The 11,371-nt window shown below is 44.2% G+C and overlaps 1 long non-coding RNA gene across 1 annotated transcript; it reads left to right on the top strand.

The window, feature by feature from the left end:
* Positions 1-205: 205 nt before the first annotated feature.
* Positions 206-6,554, top strand: LOC143782490 (uncharacterized). Its single transcript, XR_013216975.1, has 2 exons — positions 206-1,472; positions 1,505-6,554. It is a non-coding gene; the product is annotated as an uncharacterized LOC143782490 (long non-coding RNA).
* Positions 6,555-11,371: the final 4,817 nt, after the last annotated feature.

An 11,371-nucleotide genomic window follows, 5' to 3' on the forward strand; every position in this document is an offset into this window, starting at 1 on the left:
TAACCCCGCGTGACCAAGTTTTTTACTATTGATGCAGCCTATGCAGCGTCAATACTAAAAACATCTAATGTTAAAAATACTAAAAAAAAAAAAAAAATGATTATATACTCACCTACGCCGCCTTTCCCGCTCCTCGCGATGCAAGCGGCATGTTCCGGTGGCAAGGATGGTCTGGCAGAAGGACCTGCCATGACGTCACGGTCAAGTAACCCCCGGATGAGGCACGGAGGGTCGGAAGGAGGGGGGCATGACCGAGCAGGTTGCCAGTGACCAGGTGATTGGTTTTTTGGGAAAAGGCAGGGAGAATGACAAAGAAGGAGGAGGGGAGGAAGTAAAAGGATTGACAAAGGGGGAAATGACATAGGGGAAGTGACCTAGGCATGGGGGGGGGAAGGGGGGTCAAGGGGATAAAAGGACGCAGGGATTAGCCATAACCCTCTTTTCACTCCCAGGACGGCAGGACAACGAAGCCAACAGAAGCCTTTGAAGCAAGCAAGAAGACTTCTGGAAAGACAATGGACAGCAAGCAAGATACCACACCTCCCGGAGATTCAAGTGGAAGGACATTACAGAAATCCTCAGAACAACTACTCCCCTCATCATTTCACATGCACATTCCTTCAAACAAACAAAGAAGACAAAGAAGCATGTCTGCTGCTTCAGGGAGTATAATATGGGGGATATAAGTATGGGGGATGCGGGTACATATATACAGTACACAATATACAATATAGTGTCTTCAGGCAGAAACAACATGGAGTTTTCCTGCTTGGGGTGTGTTCACAAATAGCGGCATAGCTTGTAACTGTAAGATAATCCATGACTGCCAATCTGTACCAACTCTGGTGGATTTTGGGGCAGATTTGTGCTTTTATTTGCCTCGCCTGGCACTCCGGTGGTAATGGTGGCCTGGTTCCCCAGTGTCTGTGTTCTGGCAGCCAGAAGATGGCACAGGCCATACTACTCTCACCATGAGAGGTCCAGAGGAGTATACACAACATAAATGATCACACTGGGGATTTGTTATATATATATGTACAGGGTATATATATATAGGATCATTATATCCTGGGAGATCTGTGTCCTCAGGGATCTCTATATGTTACCTGCCTCATGCGTCCCCGTGGCAGGGCTGCAGACACAGGTACATGTATAGTAATATATATAGACAATGATGTTATATTATGTACTGCATGGCTGTTATGCCTTGGATTACTACCTGATTATTCAAAGCAGGATATATATACACATACTGCCATAGGGTATGCATGGGACTGGGGTTATTTATAGATACGGTAGCATGTTGGTGTATGCCGATGAGATATACATATGGAAAATGAGTGCATGGCGAATATATGGGATGCTTCAATATAGTGCATGGCATGTATGTATATGCTGCAATTGAGGCCAGGGGTATATATTGATACCACAGTACAGTGCATGGCGCTTGTATGCATACTTTTACTGGTAAGGTGGCGCTTGTATGCATACTTTTACTGGTAAGGGTGATAGCAGGCGTATCACAAGTGCTAATAGGAAAAATATCCGAAATATGGGTTCTGGATTATATATTTCGATATTAGATGATATATATGCCGCCATTAATTTTATGGGCAAAGGGGTTACATCAATATCACTCTCTATTAATAGCTGCATGCATTAGTGTTATTATATATCATAGACACTGGGTTAATACATGATGGTATATACATATTGCTGTAGGACTCATGGCGGATATATCGATATTACATTATCCAGATATTTCTGGAGCGTACAAGGCCTATTGTGGGACACGGGATGTATGGGTATATATACGTGGGCGTATATACATATAAATATATGAGTGTGGGTTTATGCGGGTATGTATATGTATATATACGTGGGGCGGATCTACAGATATTTTGCATGATTCATTGCTAATATATCAGATAATTCAGTATAGTGTAGGGCATAAAGCCATGTATATACTACAACCATCTTAGCACCATTACTGAAGAGACGCTATTACCTTGTGTCCCAACCGGTACTTCCAGTTTTATGATCCCCATTACACCAGGCTGTATGCTGGGGGAGGGGTGAGGCCCTGAGGGGAATTGCACACACACTCCCAAGGGAAGGGGGAAGCCGGCCCTGTGCTATATGCTTGACGTATGGTCTATATGGAGGCTATCTATCCATGCCAGTTCTGCTGGGAATATATTCGCTTCACCTTTATATGTTGTACCCCTGAGAATAGCTGCACATCAGTGTGGGTGTGAATGTATGTATGTATATATATATATATATGTATGTATACGGCTGGACCTCGGCATATATTATTATTATTATTGGTTTATATAGCACCATTAATTCCAGGGTGCTGTACATGAGAAGGGGTTACATACAGGATTATAGATACAGTAAACAAATTTACAATGGCAGACTGATACAGAAGGGATAGGACCCTGTCCTTGCGGACTTACATACTGGAAATATTCCTACATTATATAGATAAATATAGCAGTCTCCCTATCTGTTGTACCTCCTGAGCTATAATATATGCAGGTGTCCCCCGGTACGTTTGGCTCTATATATGTATACTTTTACCCCAGACTTATGGCTGGCCCACAGGATATGGGTGGACTTAATAATAATAATAATAATAATAATAATAATGAAAAATGGTCTTTGTGTCACGCTGGCATGTCCGCGGCGCGTTGCAGTGGGGACACATTGTCATTGCTGTCCACATTGGGGGGCACAATCTAAATAGTTTATATGGCACTTCCTCTATATGTATAATTGGACCCTGAAAGTATAGTGCTACCCGGGGATGTACATTATATATCCATACTCCAGAAGCCCAGTATATATGGCCAAGAGGCAGAGCCAAAAGGGTCCGTGTTTAATGGGTATAGCCTCTGCTGCAACCAAGAAGCAGGGCCAAAAAACACACATGCCAGCATTACCGAGGGCAGGCAGAAACCTAAGCAGCACGGTAGCCCAGTGGTTAAGACTGCTGCTTGCAGCATGGGAGATCACGGTTCTAGTCCCACCACGGGAAGTAGCAAATGGAAGTGCAAAAATTTAAGGACATAACACTGCTGGCCATTACTAAGGGCTAGCAGACAAACAACAAGTTTTATTTAACACCCTGGGAAATTAGGCAATTGCTTCAATTGCTAGGACAGGAAAAGTCATGAGCGGTGCCTTTATCCTATATGGTTGACCGTAATATAGATGAATTACCGTAAAGTAGGTAATATAGTGGATGAGGAATTAGTCAACGCAGGACGCAGGGGTCTAATGCGTATAGTCTGATGTTATGGACTGTTATACTGACCAAGTCTTGTTTCTTTAAGGCTGTCTTCTGCACAAGTAGTAATCCAGTGCAATAAACTGAAGAGCGGTATACCTAATCGGGGGACCTTCAGTCCGGAGGAGTGGCAAAAGGAAAAAGGGATCATGTGCATTAACACAAAGGACAATAGGCCTATTCCCAGTGCCCTCCAGCCACGGGAAGCAGCTAGGATGAGGGCGGTTTCAGACATTGGGCCCCGGAAGCAGAAGAAACGGGCCTACCCTGCCCTCCCGGACTCTGGAGGGGGGCATCAGGGCTGCCAAGCCACTGATCAATTCATCCTTAGCAAGTAGCGCGTGAACGGCTTATCTTTGCACATGGCAGCTGGGGTAATACTGGTTGGGACAAGGGAGGGAGGACTTAACAGACAGGGATTTTTTATTGATGGGAATTAGGCAGGCCACGGTTGGTAAGTGGTCTACAGCGTAGAAAAAAATCAATTAATTTCACGGTTAGTGTTCGGGCTTCAACTGGGGAACAGATCGGACTTAAAAAAGAATTGTTTAGTAAGACAGGCCATTAAGGGTGTCCGGAAAGGAGAAAGCCAGGAAGGATAACAGGCGGCCTGTGCCGTTTGGTTTATTGGAGAACCTGGATTACATTTAGAAGCGGGGTGCATGTCACGTTTTGAGGTGGGCCTGTTTAGCCTGGCATTCACATCAGCATTTTTCGGAGCAATGAGGATAGGGGAACTAGAAGCACCAGACGGAGCGAAGAGGTGGGGGCAATCTAGCTAAAGACATCATGGCTAGGCAGAAATTATTACAGTTATATATCAAAAAAAAAAAAAAAAAAAAAGGAAAAGGGTGCTATTGGAAAAGGTCAGCGGTTCTATCAGGTGTCCTTGGAAGTGTTTTATGATAGTCTTGGCCGCCAAGCCTCAACGGGATGAACCGCTGCTATGTCACGAGGAGAGGTCCTTCTTGTCCAAGTAGCAATTTATTAAAGTATTCTGGAAATGCCTGGTGGGGACAGGCACGGATCCTGGCAAATACACGGGAAATCCTTTTGGATTGGGGGCGGCAACAGAGGCCGTGGTGGGGGACTGAGCCCGTGACCAACTATGTTTAATGGCCAGGGGAGTGCCAACGGAGTCTTACGTACGACATCAGGTTATGAGGCAGCAATCTGTCCTGGATATGGTGCCCCGCAATAATTTCTTTTTGGTTTGTTACAGGACAAGGCCCGATCGTGATTTGGATTTTAGGACATTCATACGTTTTCTGAGGAGCACAGTGGGCTGACAGACGGACGGGTGGGAGACAGTTGGTTTTTGCAAGAGTAAGGGCAGTGATTAGGTGGCTGGGCAACAAGGGTTTAACATGGGGCCGGGTACTATACAAGTAGCTCGGGCGGTGTACCTTTAAGGGACCACAGATATATATTAGTAGTACGTGCAGGGGGTAATGACCTGGGACCCAGCTTGAAAAAATGACTGAGTTCCAACATTAGAAGGGATGTACGTCAGCTGGAATTAGCGTATCCAAGTATGAGGCTAGTGTGGTATGACATGGTACCTAGAAGGAAATGGGAAGAGGGGCTGGCAATATGTCACGCAGGCTTAGATTCTACGGAAAGAGATTGCTGGTTAGGGGATAGAGTGCATTTGAACACTATAGGGATGGATTTGTGGATTGACGGCTTGTGAGAGGGGATACGGAGGGCCACAGCAGGGCGGTCTGGTGGGGTCTCGAGCACTGAAAGGGGGGTCAGGTGCTCTCGGTGTGGCGCTGGTGGGTCCTCGAAGCAGGCAAAAAAGTTCGGTATGGGGGGGTCTTGCATTGCGGGCCCCCCCTACAGTGGATGGTTACTGGTCTGGTGAGACTTGGGTGATACCTGACGAGGCAAGTCGGGGTCACATTATCATGGGACCCGGAGGGCCACCCGATGTTGGAGGTCGGGTGCGCGGTACCGATGGGTGGGTACCCGACGATGGAAGTCGGGTACAGGTTTAACGGTGTGGAGGCAACCTCTTCCCTCAAGTCATGGTGCTCCCGAGCCGGGAGGAAAACGCGGCGGGAAGTAAGGCTGGGGAAGAGGCAATGCCGACGGTTTAATAACCAGACCAGGATCGGGTTAGCTTCGAGGGCCCCACCAAGTGTTATAATTAATATTAATATTATTATTATGATTAATAATAATAAATTGGCTGCTGTGGCCGTTATTATCCATAAGTACTGGTGTGGCGTGTTTATTCAAGGGGAGAAAAGGGAGAAGGTCACGGAAAGTCAACCTTGCCAAGGTCAAGTAACCCCCGGATGAGGCACGGAGGGTCGGAAGGAGGGGGGCATGACCGAGCAGGTTGCCAGTGACCAGGTGATTGGTTTTTTGGGAAAAGGCAGGGAGAATGACAAAGAAGGAGGAGGGGAGGAAGTAAAAGGATTGACAAAGGGGGAAATGACATAGGGGAAGTGACCTAGGCATGGGGGGGGGAAGGGGGGTCAAGGGGATAAAAGGACGCAGGGATTAGCCATAACCCTCTTTTCACTCCCAGGACGGCAGGACAACGAAGCCCCACCCACCCATCCCAGAGGAGGAGAAGAACAGCTGAGTCGCAGTAGCCGGACCAACTATTCGAATAATGATATGAAGGATAATTATGCAAACGTGTTTAATTTGGCAGTTACCTCTAAGCCCAGGGGAAGGGCAATCCAACGCCATGGTTCCCTGGAGGTTTCCCCCACAGGGGGTTTTTCCTCTCCTGACTGGTGGCGGATGGCTCTTCGTGAGCCTGAGGTTCTGTTAGAATCAACGAAAAGTGATTTGAGCGCTGGTGGGTCCTCGAAGCAGGCAAAAAAGTTCGGTATGGGGGGGTCTTGCATTGCGGGCCCCCCCTACAGTGGATGGTTACTGGTCTGGTGAGACTTGGGTGATACCTGACGAGGCAAGTCGGGGTCACATTATCATGGGACCCGGAGGGCCACCCGATGTTGGAGGTCGGGTGCGCGGTACCGATGGGTGGGTACCCGACGATGGAAGTCGGGTACAGGTTTAACGGTGTGGAGGCAACCTCTTCCCTCAAGTCATGGTGCTCCCGAGCCGGGAGGAAAACGCGGCGGGAAGTAAGGCTGGGGAAGAGGCAATGCCGACGGTTTAATAACCAGACCAGGATCGGGTTAGCTTCGAGGGCCCCACCAAGTGTTATAATTAATATTAATATTATTATTATGATTAATAATAATAAATTGGCTGCTGTGGCCGTTATTATCCATAAGTACTGGTGTGGCGTGTTTATTCAAGGGGAGAAAAGGGAGAAGGTCACGGAAAGTCAACCTTGCCAAGGTCATGTGACCGCTACACGGTCATGTAACCGCGATGTCATCACAGGTCCTGCACGACAAGGACCTGCCATGAGGTCACGGTCATGTGACAGTGACACGGTCACGTGACCGCGATGTCATCACACCCTGGGACCGGAAGATGCCACCTGCACCCCACACAGGCGACAGAGCTACAACGCACCTGCGGAAGGTGAGTATATGTTTATTTTTTATTTTTTTAACCTGTGTCATACATGGCTGGGCAATATACTACATAGCTGGGCAATATACTACATGGGCTATGCAATATACTACGTGTCTCTGTGCTGTATACTACGTCACTGGGCAATATACAATGTAACTGGGCAATATACTACGTCACTGGGCAATATACAATGTAACTGGACAATATAATATGTAACTGGGCTATATACTATGTGGCTGGGCAATATACTATGTGGCTGGGCAATATACTACGTGGCTGGGCAATATACTACGTCGCTGGGCAATATACTACGTCGCTGGGCAATATACTACATCACTGGGCAATATACTACGTGGCTCTGTGCTGTATACTACGTCACTGGGCAATATACAATGTAACTGGGATATATACTACATCATTGGGCAATATACAATGTAACTGGGCAATATAATATGTAACTGGGCAATATACTACGTGGCTGGGCAATATACTACGTGGCTGGGCAATATACTACGTGGCTGGGCAATACACTACGTCACTGGGCAATAGAGGACATACATATTCTAGAATACCCGATGCGTTAGAATCGGGCCACCATCTAGTATATATATATATATATATATACACTCACCGGCCACTTTATTAGGTACACCATGCTAGTAACGGGTTGGACCCCCTTTTGCCTTCAGAACTGCCTCAATTCTTCGTGGCATAGATTCAACAAGGTGCTGGAAGCATTCCTCAGAGATTTTGGTCCATATTGACATGATGGCATCACACAGTTGCCGCAGATTTGTCAGCTGCACATCCCAAAGATGCTCCATACAAGGCAGGATGGATCCATGCTTTCATGTTGTTTACGCCAAATTCTGACCCTACCATCCGAATGTCGCAGCAGAAATCGAGACTCATCAGACCAAGCAACGTTTTTCCAATCTTCTACTGTCCAATTTCGATGAGCTTGTACAAATTGTAGCCTCAGTTTCCTGTTCTTAGCTGAAAGGAGTGGTACCCGGTGTGGTCTTCTGCTGCTGTAGCCCATCTGCCTCAAAGTTCGACGCACTGTGCATTCAGAGATGCTCTTAGGCCTACCTTGGTTGTAACGGGTGGCGATTTGAGTCACTGTTGCCTTTCTATCAGCTCGAACCAGTCTGCCCATTCTCCTCTGACCTCTGGCATCAACAAGGCATTTCCGCCCACAGAACTGCCGCTCACTGGATTTTTTTTCTTTTTCGGACCATTCTCTGTAAACCCTAGAGATGGTTGTGCGTGAAAATCCCAGTAGATCAGCAGTTTCTGAAATACTCAGACCAGCCCTTCTGGCACCAACAACCATGCCACGTTCAAAGGCACTCAAATCACCTTTCTTCCCCATACTGATGCTCGGTTTGAACTGCAGGAGATTGTCTTGACCATGTCTACATGCCTAAATGCACTGAGTTGCCGCCATGTGATTGGCTGATTAGAAATTAAGTGTTAACAAGAAGTTGGACAGGTGTACCTAATAAAGTGGCCAGTGAGTGTGTATATATATATATATATATATATATATATATATATATATATATATATATATATATATATATATATATATATATATATATATATATAAGAAAAAAGGAAAACAGCACAAAAAGTAACAAAAAAGTGGGTCTTTAATGCCTGAATGGCGTGGCGACGTTTCGGATTTTCCAATCCTTTTTCAAGGATATATATATCCTTTTATATATATATAAAATTGGGTTTCTTATTTACTTGCCCTGTTTTCTAAAAAAATAGTTTGCTCAATGGAGCAATATGCAGTTTTAGGAAGCAGCATGTACTTTATATACAGAATATTGGTGCGTGATGAATATGGATTAAAAAAAAGTTGTTGTTTAGCCCTTCAAGGAGAAGGTATATTTTTTATTTCATAAATCAATAATACAAATGAAAATGGCATTTAATGTGATTGCGCCGGAAGCGTGTCACTAATCCCCCATTAGCACCCGTGTCACATGACCGTGGGTCGCCGATCAGTTAGCATGACAACTAGCATTTTTGCTACACATAGGCAATCTGATCATTGCCTGTGTGTAGCAGAGGCGATCAGAAGATCACAGCTTCTGGGATTTTTGCTCAATGTTCTTGTGATCATTTTGACCCCACTGGGTGAGATCTTGCATGGAGCACCAGATCGAGGGAAATTATCAGTGGTCTTGTATGTCTTCCATTTTCTTATTATTGCTCCCACATTTGATTTCATCACACCAAGCTGCTTGCTTATTGCAGATTCAGTCTTCCCAGCCTGCTGCGGCCTGGTTCAGTCTTCCAGCCAGAGAATACCAGCCCCCAGCTGTCTGCTTTAGCTCGGTTGGTTGTAAAAAATGTGGGGGGTCCACACCATTTTTAAAAACTATTTTCCACTGTTTAGGCACATCAGAGGCTTTCCAAACATGACAAGGCATTCACTAGCAATTCTAGCCATTATTGTGTTCAAAAAGTCAAACGGTGCTACTACCATTCCGAGCCCTAATAGTAGTTTTTCTCCACGGGGTATTGGCCTCTCAGGAAAAATTGCACAACAAATTTCCGCTTCCATTTTTTCGTGTTGTGGCTAAAGTAACATTTTTGTGAAAAAAAGTAAAATGTTCATTTTTTTCCACATTGCAATAATTCATGTGAAGCACTTGAATGGTTAATAAACTGCTTGAATGTGGTTTTGAAGACTTTTGGGGTGCAGATTTTAGAATAGTGTCACTTTTGGGTATTTTCTGTCACATAGGCCCGCCAAAGTCATTTGAAATGTGGTGTGGGCTCTACAAAAAATGTTTTTTAAAATTTTGTCGGAAAAAATAAGAAATTGTTGATCAACTTTTAACCCTTCTAACTTCTTAAGAAAAATTATTTTTTTTTTAAATTATGGTGATGTAAACTAGACATGTGGCACACACGTGGTTAAAATTGTTGGTACCCCTCGTTTAATATCAGAAAAACCCATAATGGTCACAGAAATAACTTGAATGTGACAAAAGTAATGAAAAATTAAAATCTATGAAAATGAACAAACTAAAGTCAGACATTGCTTTTCAACCATGCTTCCACAGAATTAAAAAAAAAAATAAAACTCACTAATTAGGCCTGGACAGAAATGATGGTACCCTTAACTTAATATTTTGTTACACAACCTTTTGAGGCAATCATTGCAATCAAACGATTCCTGTAACTGTCAATGAGACTTCTGCACCTCTCGACAGGCATTTTGGCCCACTCCTGAAGAGAAAACTGCTCCAGTTGTCTGGTGTTTGAAGGCTGCCTTTTCCAGATGGCATGTTTCAGCTCTTTTCAAAAATGCTCAATAGTATTTAGGTCAGGGCTCATAGAAGGCCACTTCGGAATAGTCCAATATTTTCCTCTTAGCCATTCTTGGGTGTTTTTAGCTGTGTGTTTAGGGTCATTATCTTGTTGCAAGACCTATGACCTGTGACAGAGACCAAGCTTTCTGACATTGGGCAGCACATTTCTCTCTAGAATCCCTAGATAGTCTTAAGATTTCATTATACCCTGCACAGATTCTAGACACCCTGTGCCAGATGCATCAAAGCAGCCCCAGAACATAACAGAGCCTCTTCCATATTTCACAGTAGGGGCAGTGTTCTTTTCTTGATTTGCTTCATTTTTCCATTTGGGAACATAGAGCTGATGTGTCTTGCCCTAAAGTTCCATTTTAGTCTCAGGACATACTCCCAGAAGCTTTGTGGCTTGTCAACATGTAGTTTGGTAAATTCCAGTCTGGCTTTTTTATGGGTTTTTTTCAACAATCTTGGTCGTCTCTCATGAAGTCCACTTTGGCTCATACAACGACGGATGGTGCAATCTGACACTGATGTTCCTTGAGCTTGAAGTTCACCTTTAATCTGTTTGGAAGTTTTTCTGGGCTCTTTTTTACCATTTGTATTATCCGTCTCTTTGATTTGTCATCAATTTTCCTCCTGCGGCCATGTCTAGGGAGGTTGGCTACAGTCCCATGGATCTTACATTTCTGACTAATATGTGCAACTGTAGTCACAGGAACATCAAGCTGCTTGGAGATGGTCTTATAATTTTTACCTTTAATATGTTTGTCTATAATTTTCTTTCTAATCTTGAGACAGCTCTTTCCTTCGCTTCTTCTGGTACATGTTGAGTGTGTTACACACCATGTCACCAAACAGCAAAGTGAGTATCTGTAGCCCTATATACAGGCTCACTCAATGACTCCAAGATTGTAGATATCTATGATGCTAGTTAGTGGACACACCTAATTTAACATGTCACTTTTGTCACATTATTTTCACGGGTACCATAATTTCTGTCTAGGCTTATTTCATGAGTTTTATTTTTTTTAAATTTCTGTGGAAGCATGGTTGAAAAGCAATATCTGAATTTCATTTGTTCATTTTCATAGATCTTTTATTTATTATTACTTTTGTCAGATTCAAGTTATTTTTGTGACCATTGTGGGTTTTTCTGTCATTAAACGAGGGGTACCAACAATTTTGACCACATGTGTAAATGTTATTTATTAACTAATTTGTGTGATTTAAC

Source organism: Ranitomeya variabilis, chromosome 6 (genome assembly GCF_051348905.1).
Source record: "Ranitomeya variabilis isolate aRanVar5 chromosome 6, aRanVar5.hap1, whole genome shotgun sequence".
Taxonomy (NCBI): domain Eukaryota; kingdom Metazoa; phylum Chordata; class Amphibia; order Anura; family Dendrobatidae; genus Ranitomeya; species Ranitomeya variabilis.